Source organism: Salmo salar, chromosome ssa16 (genome assembly GCF_905237065.1).
Source record: "Salmo salar chromosome ssa16, Ssal_v3.1, whole genome shotgun sequence".
Lineage (NCBI taxonomy): Eukaryota > Metazoa > Chordata > Actinopteri > Salmoniformes > Salmonidae > Salmo > Salmo salar.
This window is the reverse complement of record NC_059457.1, coordinates 95,552,627-95,568,075: the sequence shown is the minus strand read 5'-3', so window position 1 is coordinate 95,568,075 and position 15,449 is coordinate 95,552,627. Positions and strand designations below refer to the sequence as shown.

Genomic DNA, 15,449 nt, shown 5'->3' with positions numbered 1-15,449 from the left:
CTCTCTCTGCCTCTGTCTCTCTCTCTCTGCCTCTCTCTCTCTGTCTCTCTCTCTCTGCCTCTCTCTCTCTCTGTCTCTCTCTCTCTGCCTCTCTCTCTCTCTGTCTCTCTCTCTCTGCCTCTCTCTCTCTCTGTCTCTCTCTCTCTCTCTCTGCTGTATAAACCTTGATCAAGACACAGTGATGTTTGTCCTTGACTCAGATCTACTGAGGTAGTAATGACATGGTTTCTAAAAGAGAAAAAAAACCCTGAAGGCTCCTATTACTTAAACAAATGTAGGTGTAATCAGGACCACGTCCCACTGAGATGAGCTGCAGAGAGAGGGACAGGGATGAGGGACTGACTGACTGGCTGGGGACTGAGTCTCTAATGGCAGAGAGAGGGACAGGGATGAGGGACTGACTGACTGGCTGGGGACTGAGTCTCTAATGGCAGAGAGAGGGACAGGGATGGGGGACTGGGATGAGGGACTGACTGACTGGCTGGGGACTGAGTCTCTAATGGCAGAGAGAGGGACAGGGATGAGGGACTGACTGACTGGCTGGGGACTGAGTCTCTAATGGCAGAGAGAGGGACAGGGATGAGGGACTGACTGACTGGCTGGGGACTGAGTCTCTAATGGCAGAGAGAGGGACAGGGATGAGGGACTGACTGGGGACTGACTGACTGGCTGGGGACTGAGTCTCTAATGGCAGAGAGAAGGACTGGGATGAGGGACTGACTGACTGGCTGGGGACTGAGTGTCTAATGGCAGAGAGAGGGACAGGGATGAGGGACTGACTGACTGGCTGGGGACTGAGTCTCTAATGGCAGAGAGAGGGACAGGGATGAGGGACTGACTGACTGGCTGGGGACTGAGTCTCTAATGGCAGAGAGAGGGACAGGGATGAGGGACTGACTGGGGACTGACTGACTGGCTGGGGACTGAGTGTCTAATGGCAGAGAGAAGGACTGGGATGAGGGACTGACTGACTGGCTGGGGACTGAGTCTCTAATGGCAGAGAGAGGGACAGGGATGAGGGACTGACTGGGGACTGACTGACTGGCTGGGGACTGAGTCTCTAATGGCAGAGAGAGGGACAGGGATGGGGGACTGGGATGAGGGACTGACTGACTGGCTGGGGACTGAGTGTCTAATGGCAGAGAGAGGGACAGGGATGAGGGACTGACTGACTGGCTGGGGACTGAGTCTCTAATGGCAGAGAGAAGGACAGGGATGAGGGACTGACTGGGGACTGACTGACTGGCTGGGGACTGAGTCTCTAATGGCAGAGAGAAGGACTGGGATGAGGGACTGGGATGAGGGACTGGGATGAGGGACAGGGATGAGGGACAGGGATGAGGGACTGGGATGAGGGACTGGGATGAGGAACTGGGATGAGGGACTGGGATGAGGGACTGGGATGAGGGACAGGCTGGTACCCAGCTCTGAGCTACAGAGGACTGAGTCTCTGAGGGAATAGAGTGCTGTTTGGTACCCAGCTCTGAGCTACAGAGGACCGAATCTCTTTAATTAGCCTTTAACATCTCGTCCGCCTGCTCTGTGGTGGAGAACACTTGTTTGTTGAGAGGGAGAGCAGGTTTCCGAGGTCTGCAGTATCTGTCTAACCTCTCTGCTCCTCACGTCATGTCTGTGGCCTTGCAGCAGCAGGCTAATGAGCACTTAGAGAGTTTTTTGGGGGGGTTTAATAAGGCCCCTCTTATTTGACTGTGATAAGCAGCTCGGAGGAGAAGAGAGACAGCAGAGATCCAGGCACGGTAATTAGTGTAAATTGACTGTTTCTCTATCTCTGTCTGTCTCTCTCTCTCTCTCTCCGTCTCCCCGTCTCTCTCTCTGTCTCCCCGTCTCTCTCTTTCTCTCCCTGTCTCTCTCTTTCTCTCCCTGTCTCCCCGTCTCTCTCTCTTCCCATCTCTCTATCCGTCTCCCCGTCTCTCGCTCCGTCTCCCCGTCTCTCGCTCTGTCTCCCCGTCTCTCTCTTTCTCTCCCTGTCTCCCCGTCTCTCTCTCTTCCCATCTCTCTATCCGTCTCCCCGTCTCTCTCTCCGTCTCCCCGTCTCTCGCTCTGTCTCCCCGTCTCTCGCTCCGTCTCCCCATCTCTCTCTCCGTCTCCCCGTCTCTCGCTCCGTCTCCCCATCTCTCTCTCCGTCTCCCCGTCTCTCTCTCCGTCTCCCCGTCTCTCTCTCTCTCTCTCTCTCCCCGTCTCTCCCTGTCTCCCCGTCTCTCTCTCCGTCTCCCCGTCTCTCTCTCCGTCTCCCCGTCTCCCTCTCTCTCCCCGTCTCTCTCTCTCTCTCTCCCCGTCTCCCTCTCTCTCCTCATCTCTCTCTCTCCGTCTCCCCGTCTCTCTCTCTCTCTCTCTTTACCTTGAAGGAGGAAAGCAGCAACCTTCTCTGTTTGTTGTGAGATGAAAGGCAGGACGACCTGTGACTGTGTTCGGTTAGCTTTCTAACCCAGACAGTACAGTCTACCATGTCGTGGACAAGGCAAAAAAGGTCAAAACCAGATCAGAGTCCAGGAGGTACAGAGTGGCAGACAGGGTCAGGGTCAAGGCAGGCAGAAAGGTCAGGCAGGCGGGTACAGAGTCCAGAAACAGGCAAGGGTCAAAACCCGGGAGGACTAGAAAAAGGAGAATGGGGAAAAACACTGGGAGACAGGAAACACAGGGATAAATACACAGAGAGACAGGAAACACAGGGATAAATACACAGAGAGACAGGAAACACAGGGATAAATACACAGAGAGACAGGAAACACAGGGATAAATACACAGAGAGACAGGAAACAGGGATAAATACACAGAGAGACAGGAAACACAGGGATAAATACACAGAGAGACAGGAAACACAGGGATAAATACACAGAGAGACAGGAAACACAGGGATAAATACACAGAGAGACAGGAAACACAGGGATAAATACAGAGAGACAGGAAACACAGGGATAAATACACAGAGAGACAGGAAACACAGGGATAAATACACAGAGAGACAGGAAACACAGGGATAAATACACAGAGAGACAGGAAACACAGGGATAAATACACAGAGAGACAGGAAACACAGGGATAAATACACTGTTACAGAGAGACAGGAAACACAGGGATAAATACACAGAGAGACAGGAAACACAGGGATAAATACACAGAGAGACAGGAAACACAGGGATAAATACACAGAGAGACAGGAAACACAGGGATAAATACACAGAGAGACAGGAAACACAGGGATAAATACACAGAGAGACAGGAAACACAGGGATAAATACACAGAGAGACAGGAAACACAGGGATATATACACAGAGAGACAGGAAACACAGGGATAAATACACAGAGAGACAGGAAACACAGGGATAAATACACTGTTACAGAGAGACAGGAAACACAGGGATAAATACACAGAGAGACAGGAAACACAGGGATAAATACACAGAGAGACAGGAAACACAGGGATAAATACACAGAGAGACAGGAAACACAGGGATAAATACACAGAGAGACAGGAAACACAGGGATAAATACACAGAGAGACAGGAAACACAGGGATATATACACAGAGAGACAGGAAACACAGGGATAAATACACAGAGAGACAGGAAACACAGGGATAAATACACTGTTACAGAGAGACAGGAAACACAGGGATAAATACACAGAGAGACAGGAAACACAGGGATAAATACACAGAGAGACAGGAAACACAGGGATAAATACACAGAGAGACAGGAAACACAGGGATAAATACACCGGGGGAAATCAGCGACACCTGGATGGGGGTGGAGACAATCACAAGGAACAGGTGCAACAGATCAGGGCGTCTCAGTCTATTGTGATTATACCTTTAAACTAAGGCTTTATACAGGTAATTAATTATACAAACCCACATTGACTTTCCCTCTCTGAGTGATCGCCTGTCACCCAGCCAAGTCACTCTACACGGCTGGAAGCCAAGCAAATAGCACCAGTGGAAACGTTGATCAGCCACGCCGTAAAGGTTAACTGCTGATCAGCCATGCCTTAAAGGTTAACTGGCTCACCACAGGAGTGGTAACATTGATCAGCCATGCCTTAAAGGTTAACTGGCTCACCACAGGAGTGGTAACACTGATCAGCCATGCCTTAAAGTTTAACTGGCTCATCCCAGGAGTGGTAACATTGATCAGCCATGCCTTAAAGGTTAACTGGCTCATCCCAGGAGTGGTAACATTGATCAGCCATGCCTTAAAGGTTAACTGGCTCATCCCAGGAGTGGTAACATTGATCAGCCATGCCTTAAAGGTTAACTGGCTCACCACAGGAGTGGTAACGTTGATCAGCCATGCCTTAAAGGTTAACTGGCTCACCACAGGAGTGGTAACATTGATCAGCCATGCCTTAAAGGTTAACTGGCTCACCACAGGAGTGGAAACACTGATCAGCCATGCCTTAAAGGTTAACTGTCTCACCACAGGAGTGGTAACATTGATCAGCCATGCCTTAAAGGTTTACTGGCTCACCACAGGAGGGGTAACACTGATCAGCCATGCCTTAAAGGTTAACTGCTGATCAGCCATGCCTTAAAGTTTAACTGGCTCACCACAGGAGTGGTAACACTGATCAGCCATGCCTTAAAGGTTAACTGGCTCACCACAGGAGTGGTAACACTGATCAGCCATGCCTTAAAGGTTAACTGGCTCACCACAGGAGTGGTAACATTGATCAGCCATGCCTTCAAAGATAACTGGCTCATCCCAGGAGTGGTAACATTGATCAGCCATGCCTTAAAGGTTAACTGTCTCACCACAGGAGTGGTAACATTGATCAGCCATGCCTTAAAGGTTAACTGGCTCACCACAGGAGTGGAAACACTGATCAGCCATGCCTTAAAGGTTAACTGTCTCACCACAGGAGTGGTAACATTGATCAGCCATGCCTTAAAGGTTTACTGGCTCACCACAGGAGGGGTAACACTGATCAGCCATGCCTTAAAGGTTAACTGTCTCACCACAGGAGTGGAAAGGGAACATTGATCAGCCATGCCTTAAAGGTTAACTGGCTCACCACAGGAGTGGTAACACTGATCAGCCATGCCTTAAAGGTTAACTGGCTCACCACAGGAGTGGTAACATTGATCAGCCATGCCTTAAAGGTTAACTGGCTCACCACAGGAGTAAACCACTCTCAGCCCGTATTGTTCCCGTGTTTTTATCACCATAGCAACAGCATAACCACATGGCGCCCCAGCCGTTAAACTGTTTGGAGGATTTCCTGTGTGGTTTATTAGCGGTCCTGTCCCATGTCACCACTATCTGTTGTTGTTTGTTTACAGACTGTTGATGTGTGTTTTGACAGTTCAGGGATTGTTTGTGTTTCTGTCTGTTGGTTCACTGAAGGGTTTGAAGTCTTGTTAGCAAAGTTTAAGTGTTGTTATTTATTTATTTCACCTTTTTATTTAACGAGGCGAGTCGGTTAAGAACAAATTCTTATTTACAATGACGGTCTACCAGAAGGCAAAAGGCCTCCTGCGGGGACGGGGGGCTGGGATTCAAAATACAAAAATAAATACAAATAAATATAGGACAAAACACAACATGAAAACAGGGCAGCAACACAACATGACAGCAACACAACATGACAACATGGCAGCAACACAACATGACAACATGGCAGCAACACAACATGGAAACATGGCAGCAACACAACATGAAAACAGGGCAGCAACACAACATGGCAGCAACACAACATGGAAACATGGCAGCAACACAACATGACAGCATGGCAGCAACACAACATGGCAGCAACACAACATGAAAACATGGCAGCAACACAACATGAAGACATGGCAGCAACACAACATGACAACATGGCAGCAACACAACATGACAACATGGCAGCAACACAACATGACAACAAGAGAGACAACACAACATGACAACAAGAGAGACAACACAACATGACAACAGGGCAGCAACACAACATGACAACATGGCAGCAACACAACATGAAAACATGGCAGCAACACAACATGGCAGCAACACAACATGGCAGCAACACAACATGGCAACATGGCAGCAACACAACATGGCAGCAACACAACATGGCAGCAACACAACATGGCAGCAACACAACATGAAAACATGGCAGCAACACAACATGAAAACATGGCAGCAACACAACATGGAAACATGGCAGCAACACAACATGACAGCATGGCAGCAACACAACATGAAAACATGGCAGCAACACAACATGAAAACATGGCAGCAACACAACATGGAAACATGGCAGCAACACAACATGGAAACATGGCAGCAACACAACATGACAGCAACACAACATGGAAACATTATAGTGTATTGTCCTGTCATTCTCCAGGTTATAGTGTATTGTTCTGACTGCTCAGGACAAACTCACTGAGACCCACATGCGATTAGTATGAAGAGTACAGATATTTAGAGAAAGGTCAGCAGCTGTCGGTGTGTGTGTGTGTGTGTGTGTGTGTGTGTGTGTGTGTGTGTGTGTGTGTGTGTGTGTGTGTGTGTGTGTGTGTGTGTGTGTGTGTGTGTGTGTGTGTGTGTGTGTGTGTGTGGTCAATTGAAACATATTTCTGTTCCCTTAATGATACCCTTGCCTTAATTGGATCATAGGATTACATTCACGTTTTGCAGCAATACTATTCCGTTATTATGTCAGAGGATTTCAAAACAAAAGTCCTTCCAGTCTCTTTCAATCCTCTTGAACACGATATGTAATTATAAAGACAACTGCACAAACTTGGGAAAAAAATGTCTTTGGCGACAGATGAATGGTAAATGTAAATAGCAGTGTGTAATATGGATAATCTACATTCGTATCCCGGTGGCTGTGTCTAAATCACATGAATATTGTGTTACTATCAGAAGCTTTACATGAATCATTAATGCTGCTTGTGGGCTGTTATTTAAGCTGTTTAAATATTCATGTTCTGGACTGACTCCCTATACATTACCCCAGTCAGTGGTACATATCTCCCTATACATAACCCCAGCCAGTGGTACATATCTCCCTGTACATTACCCCAGTCAGTGGTACATATCTCCCTGTACATTACCCCAGTCAGTGGTACATATCTCCCTATACATAACCCCAGCCAGTGGTACATATCTCCCTATACATAACCCCAGTCAGTGGTACATATCTCCCTATACATTACCCCAGCCAGTGGTACATATCTACCTATACATAACCCCAGCCAGTGGTACATATCTACCTATGCATTACCCCAGTCAGTGGTACATATCTCCCTATACATTACCCCAGTCAGTGGTACATATCCCCCTATACATTACCCCAGTCAGTGGTACATATCTCCCTATACATAACCCCAGTCAGTGGTACATATCTCCCTGTACATTACCCCAGTCAGTGGTACATATCTCCCTATACATTACCCCAGTCAGTGGTACATATCTCCCTATACATTACCCCAGTCAGTGGTACATATCTCCCTATACATTACCCCAGTCAGTGGTACATATCTCCCTGTACATTACCCCAGTCAGTGGTACATATCTCCCTATACATTACCCCAGTCAGTGGTACATATCTCCCTATGCATTACCCCAGTCAGTGGTACATATCTCCCTATACATTACCCCAGTCAGTGGTACATATCTCCCTGTACATTACCCCAGTCAGTGGTACATATCTCCCTATACATAACCCCAGTCAGTGGTACATATCTCCCTATACATTACCCCAGCCAGTGGTACATATCTCCCTGTACATAACCCCAGTCAGTGGTACATATCTCCCTATACATAACCCCAGTCAGTGGTACATATCTCCCTATACATTACCCCAGTCAGTGGTACATATCTCCCTATACATAACCCCAGTCAGTGGTACATATCTCCCTATACATTACTCCAGTCAGTGGTACATATCCTTGGCTGATTTACAGGTAACTGCCAAAATAAAGGAAACACCAACATTAAGTGTCTGAATAGGACGTTGGGTCGAACCGAACCGCCAGAACCACCAGAACCTCGGCATTGATTCTACATGTGTCTGGACTCTATGGGAGGGATGCGACTCCATTCTTCCATCAGAAATTCCATCATGTGGTGTTTTATTGATGGTGGAAAACGACTCAGACGCACACACACACACACACACTCACACGCTTGTTTTGAGGGTGAAATTTCAACCACAGAATTAGGTCATGGTGGTAACCAACCTGCAATAAATAATGTTGAACGTTCTAGATGGAGTGAACGTTCTAGATGGAGTGAATGTTCTAGATGGAGTGAACGTTCTAGATGGAGTGAACGTTCTAGATGGAGTGAACGTTCTAGATGGAGTGAACGTTCTAGATGGAGTGAACGTTCTAGATGGCGTGAATGTTCTAGATGGAGTGAATGTTCTAGATGGCGTGAATGTTCTAGATGGAGTGAATGTTCTAGATGGAGTGAATGTTCTAGATGGCGTGTATGTTCTAAATGGAGTGAATGTTCTAGATGGCGTGTATGTTCTAGATGGAGTGAACGTTCTAGATGGAGTGAACGTTCTAGATGGAGTGAACGTTCTAGATGGAGTGAACGTTCTAGATGGAGTGAATGTTCTAGATGGAGTGAACGTTCTAGATGGAGTGAACGTTCTAGATGGAGTGAATGTTCTAGATGGCGTGAATGTTCTAGATGGAGTGAATGTTCTAGATGGCGTGAATGTTCTAGATGGAGTGAATGTTCTAGATGGAGTGTATGTTCTAGATGGCGTGAATGTTCTAGATGGAGTGAATGTTCTAGATGGAGTGAATGTTCTAGATGGAGTGAATGTTCTAGATGGAGTGAATGTTCTAGATGGAGTGAACGTTCTAGATGGCGTGAATGTTCTAAATGGCGTGAATGTTCTAGATGGCGTGAATGTTCTAGATGGAGTGAATGTTCTAGATGGAGTGTATGTTCTAGATGGCGTGAATGTTCTAGATGGAGTGAATGTTCTAGATGGAGTGAATGTTCTAGATGGAGTGAATGTTCTAGATGGCGTGAATGTTCTAGATGGAGTGAATGTTCTAGATGGCGTGAATGTTCTAGATGGCGTGTATGTTCTAGATGGAGTGAACGTTCTAGATGGCGTGAACGTTCTAGATGGAGTGAATGTTCTAGATGGCGTGAATGTTCTAGATGGAGTGAATGTTCTAGATGGAGTGAATGTTCTAGATGGCGTGTATGTTCTAGATGGAGTGAACGTTCTAGATGGCGTGAACGTTCTAGATGGAGTGAATGTTCTAGATGGAGTGAATGTTCTAGATGGAGTGAATGTTCTAGATGGCGTGAATGTTCTAGATGGAGTGAATGTTCTAGATGGAGTGAATGTTCTAAATGGCGTGAATGTTCTAGATGGCGTGAATGTTCTAGATGGAGTGAATGTTCTAAATGGCGTGAATGTTCTAGATGGCGTGAATGTTCTAGATGGAGTGAATGTTCTAGATGGAGTGAATGTTCTAGATGGCGTGAATGTTCTAGGTCGTTCTGTGCAGAACCTCGAACGGTATTGATCGCTCTTGAGCCATATACTTTTAATGGGATCTCAGCTGCAGGTCGTTGGTTCTGTTATTGGGACGACGCCCATGAAATGAAATGTATGCATTCACTACTGTAAGTCGCTCTGGATAAGAGCGTCTGCTAAATGACTAAAATGGTTAAATGTAATTTAGGTGACAACTAATCCAAAAATCGGACGTTGTTTTTTCTCCATTTTGAATTTGGTTGTGTATTTAGATGGTTAAAAGGATAGTGATAACTTAACGCACTATTTGGCTGTCTTTTTCATTGGCTGAGATATCTTCTTCTAACCATGGTAACCAAAATAACGGGTAACTGGGCATTTTTATACATGACCCTAAGCATGATGGACGCTACTTCCTTAATGAACTCAGGAAGCAGCCCTGTGTAGAAGCAGGTGTTTTCAAAATGGCCGACTTACTCCAGGGGTTTTCCATGATTGTTGTCACCGTTACCTGAACGTCGTCCTCTGTCTATATATATATATATTACAAAACATCACCAGACCTGAATGAAACTACGCTATGAGGGACATCTTTCATTCAGACTCAGGGAGGGTCCAAAATGGCACCCTATTCTCTGTAGAGCCCTGGTCTAAAGTTGTGCACTCTATAGGGAATAGGGTTCTATAGGGCCCTGGTCTAAAGTAGTGCACTATATATAGGGAATAGGGTTCTATAGGGCTCTGGTCTAAAGTAGTGCACTATATAGGGAATAGGGTTCTATAGGGTACTGGTCTAAAGTAGTGCACTATATATAGGGAATAGGGTTCTATAGGGCTCTGGTCTAAAGTAGTGTACTATATAGGGAATAGGGTTCTATAGGGCCCTGGTCTAAAGTAGTGCACTATATAGGGAATAGGGTTCTATAGGGCTCTGGTCTAAAGTAGTGCACTATATATAGGGAATAGGGTTCTATAGGGTCCGGCCTGGTCTAAAGTAGTGCACTATATATAGGGAATAGGGTTCTATAGGGCCCTGGTCTAAAGTAGTGCACTATATAGGGAATAGGGTTCTATAGGGCTCTGGTCTAAAGTAGTGCACTATAGATAGGGAATAGGGTTCTATAGGGCTCTGGTCTAAAGTAGTGCACTATAGATAGGGAATAGGGTTCTATAGGGCCCTGGTCTAAAGTAGTGCACTATAGATAGGGAATAGGGTGCAATTTGAAATGCAATCCCAGCCTGGACCACAGAGAATAGAGAGAGTCTTGTTACTTACTGGATTATCCGTCATCATACTCTTTGGAGAAATAAATAGTGTCTATCCAAACTCAGAAATACTAAGAATAAAACCAAGACCTCAGTTTTATGTTTCATCTGAAGTACATTTATAGAATAGTATTTGATATTGCTGTTCTACTCTGAAGTACATGTATAGAACAGTATTTGAATAAAGTAGTGAATGAAAGCCAGTGTTTGAACATCCCAGCATGGTGTTGCATTGAGGCTGGAAGAGCAGCTCTGTAGAAAATCTGGTTTCTTTGTCAGAAGCTGTTGACAAAATGACAAGCGCTTAGACATGACTTAACATTTTCATACAATACAATAAATAACATTCCTTAGACACAATGCTGAGCTTCTGTATGCAAATTCAACGCTCCATCTCTTCCCCTCTGAGTCTTTCCTCCTCTCTCTCTCTCTCTCTCTCTCTCTCTCTCTCTCTCTCTCTCTCTCTCTCTCTCTCTCTCTCTCTCTCTCTCTCTTTTCCCTCTCTCTCTCCCTCTCTCTCTCTCTCTCTCTCTCTCTCCCTCCTCCCTTCTTACAGAGTCCCATCTCTTCACATCTGAGTCTTTCCTCTCTCTCTCTCTCTCTCCTCTCTCTCTCTCTCTCTCTCTCTCTCTCTCTCTCTCTCCCTCCTCCCTTCTTACAGAGTCCCATCTCTTCACATCTGAATCTTTCCTCTCTCTCTCTCTCTCTCTCTCTCTCTCTCTCTCTCTCTCCCTCCTCCCTTCTTACAGAGTCCCATCTCTTCACATCTGAGTCTTTCCTCTCTCTCTCTCTCTCTCTCTCTCTCTCTCTCTCTCTCTCTCTCTCTCTCTCTCTCTCTCCCTTCTTACAGAGTCCCATCTCTTCACATTTGAATCTTTCCTCTCTCTCTCTCCTCCCTTCCCTTCTTACAGAGTTCTTCCTGGAGCTCCTAGACAACAGCGAGAAATCCCTGAATACCATGTTCACTCGGACCTACGGGAAGCTGTACATGCAGAACAGTGAGCTGTTCCAGGACCTGTTCACTGAGCTGAAACGCTACTACACCGGAGGGAACGTCAACCTGGACGAGACGCTGAACGACTTCTGGTCCCGTCTGCTAGAGAGGATGTTTCAGCTGCTGAACTCTCAGTACCACTTCACCGACGACTACTTGGAGTGCGTCAGTAAATACACCGACCAGCTGAAGCCTTTCGGTGACGTGCCCAGGAAACTAAAAGCCCAGGTCACGAGGTCCTTCATCGCTGCAAGGACCTTCGTCCAGGGCCTCATGGTGGGCAGGGAGGTGGCGAACAGGGTGGCTAAGGTACGTTGCTCAGTTTATGGTCTTCTCACCCTGACCCCTGACCCCTGACCCTAACCCTAACCCTGACCCCTGACCCCTGACCCTAACCCTAACCCTGACCCCTGACCCTAACCCTAACCCTAACCCTAACCCTAACCCCTGACCCTAACCCTAACCCTAACCCTAACCCCTGACCCTAACCCTAACCCTGACCCCTAACCCTAACCCTAACCCTGACCCTAACCCTAACCCTAACCCTCCATTTATTTATTTATTTATTTATTTATTTATTTATTTATTTGTGTGTTTGTCGGGCGGTTCAATAGCACTTATCTTAACACTCAGTGTGGGACGTTGATCCGTCTATTGTGGTCTTGCCTTTGTGTAGTAGCACTTATTATTGCCCTGTATCGGTACTTTTTATTTGTGTGTTTGTCGGGCGGTTCCCCACTCCTGAAATTCTACTCCTCGAAATCCTGATCCCCTATCCTAGACCCTTATATTCCACCCTAATTCTAAAATCCTAATTATCTACCCTAATTTATAGATCCTCATGCCTAACCTTAACCCCTAGACCCTAGATCTAAACCTGATTCTTGGATTGATCCTAACTTTAACCCCAACCCCTGGTTATTCGGTCCCAACCCTTATTTTTCCATTTTCACCTCAATCTCTGCACCTTTCTTACCTAACCCCTACCCGAACCCTCATATCCCTTTATCTAATCCTCATACCCCTCTAGTTCTGATCTTAACCTTTATATCCCCTTATCTAACCCTAACCTTTACACCTGCTTACCTAACCCCTAACCCTAACCCTAACCCTAACCTTTACACCTGCTGACCTAACCCCTAACCCTAACCCAACCCTAACCTTTAACCTAACCCTAACCTAACCCTAAACCCTAACCTTTACACCTGCTTACCTAATCCTAACCTTGATACCCCGTTATCTAACCCTAACCCTTATACCTGCTTATCTAACCCTAACCCTAACCTAACCCTAACCCTAACCCTAACCTAACCCTAACCCTAACCTAACCCTAACCCTAACCCTAACCTAACCCTAACCCTAACTACCTAACCCTAACCTAATCCTAACCTTGATACCCTGTCTAACTCTAACCCTAACCCTAACCTAACCCTAACCCTAACCCTAACCTAACCCTAACCCTAACCTAACCCTAACCCTAACCTAATCCTAACCTTGATACCCCGTTATCTAACCCTAACCCTAACCCTAACCCTAATCCTAACCTTGATACCCCGTTATCTAACCCTAACCCTAACCCTAACCCTAATCCTAACCTTGATACCCCGTTATCTAACCCTAACACTAACCCTAACCCTAATCCTAACCTTGATACCCCGTTATCTAACCCTAACCCTTATACTCCCTTATAATCCTAACCTTAACCTTTTGTATCCCTTTATGTAACCTTTATATCCCCTTAGCTCTAACCTTAACCTTATACCCCTTATCTAACCCTAACCCTTATACCTGCTTATCTAACCCTAACCCTAACCTAACCCTAACCCTAACCCTAACCCTAACCTAACCCTAACCTAACCCTAACCCTAATCCTAACCTTGATGCACATGGGGACAAAGATCGTACTTTTTGGAGAAATGTCCTCTGGTCTGATGAAACAAAAATAGAACTGTTTGGCCATAATGACCATCGTTATGTTTGGAGGAAAAAGGGGCTTGCAAGCCGAAGAACACCATCCCAACCGTGAAGCACGGGGGTGGCGGCATCATGTTGTGGGGGTGCTTTGCTGCAGGAGGGACTGGTGCACTTCACAAAATAGATGGCATCATGAGGGAGGAAAATTATATGGATATATTTAAGCAACATCTCAAGACATCAGTCAGGAAGTTAAAGCTTGGTCGCAAATGGGTCTTCCAAATGGACAATGACCCCAAGTATACTTCCAAAGTTGTAGCAAAATTGCTTAAGGACAACAAAGTCAAGGTATTGGAGTGGACATCACAAAGACCTGACCTCAATCCTATAGAACATTTGTGGGCAGAACTGAAAAAGCATGTGCGAGCAAGGAGGCCTACAAACCTGACTCAGTTACACCAGCTCTGTCAGGAGGAATGGGCCAAAATTCACCCAACTTATTGTGGGAAGCTTGTGGAAGGCTACCTGAAACGTTTGACCCAAGGTAAACAATTTAAAGGCAATGCTACCAAATACTAATTGAGTGTATGTAAACTTCTGACCCACTGGGAATGTGATGAAAGAAATAAAAGCTGAAATAAATCATTCTCTCTACTATTATTCTGACATTTCACATTCTGAAAATAAAGTGGTGATCCTAACTGACCTAAGACAGGGAATTTTTACTAGGATTAAATGTCAGGAATTGTGGAAAACTGAGTTTAAAAGTATTTGGCTGAGGTGCATGTAAACTTCCGACTTCAACTCTTCGTACATTCTGTATCAGGGTCTTTCCTCAAACTACGCTCGACAATTTGTTACAGCTGTTGATAAATCATTGATCATAATCTCCCAATTTGTTTTAATTTTATTACCTTTAGATATAAGGGGAACATAGCTATATTACATAAAATTAACAAGTTGATTTTAAAACCCGTTTAAAACCCGTTTCTCGTGCTTGGTATCTGGACATGGGTTCTTCAGGTATTTTTTTACGTAATACTCGGACGAGCATTTTGTTGTCGAGCTGTTTCATTACGGCCTGATATTTTCACACGTCGTCCTCTGATCTAGGAAGGACTTTTATGAATCACAGTCAAGTTATGAACAGCTGTGGTGATGGTGTATGGAATGACGACAACAACAACAGCTGTTGTGATGGTGTATGGAATAACGACAACAACAACAGTTGTTGTGATGGTGTATGGAATAACGACAACAACAGCCCAAGTGCTGGAAAAAGCTGTTTGTGAGGAATGTCCAGAATATTTAGTTGTTATCTGCTTGATTGACAAGCAGGGTCTCGTTAGTGGTTAGAGTGGAGGGGCGGCAGGTAGCCTAGTGGTTAGAGTGGAGGGGCGGCAGGTAGCCTAGTGGTTAGAGTGGAGGGGCGGCAGGTAGCCTAGTGGTTAGAGTGGAGGGGCGGCAGGTAGCCTAGTGGTTAGAGTGGAGGGGCGGCAGGTAGCCTAGTGGTTAGAGTGGAGGGGCGGCAGGTAGCCTAGTGGTTAGAGTGGAGGGGAGGCAGGTAGCCTAGTGGTTAGAGTGGAGGGGCGGCAGGTAGCCTAGTGGTTAGAGTGGAGGGGCGGCAGGTAGCCTAGTGGTTAGAGTGGAGGGGAGGCAGGTAGCCTAGTGGTTAGAGTGGAGGGGAGGCAGGTAGCCTAGTGGTTAGAGTGGAGGGGCGGCAGGTAGCCTAGTGGTTAGAGTGGAGGGGCGGCAGGTAGCCTAGTGGTTAGAGTGGAGGGGCGGCAGGTAGCCTAGTGGTTAGAGTGGAGGGGC

The 15,449-nt window shown here is 46.1% G+C and overlaps 1 pseudogene; it reads left to right on the top strand.

Moving 5' to 3' along the window:
- The window catches only part of LOC106575051 (glypican-6-like), a 359,575-nt pseudogene that overhangs the window by 165,780 nt on the left and 178,346 nt on the right, over nt 1-15,449 (top strand).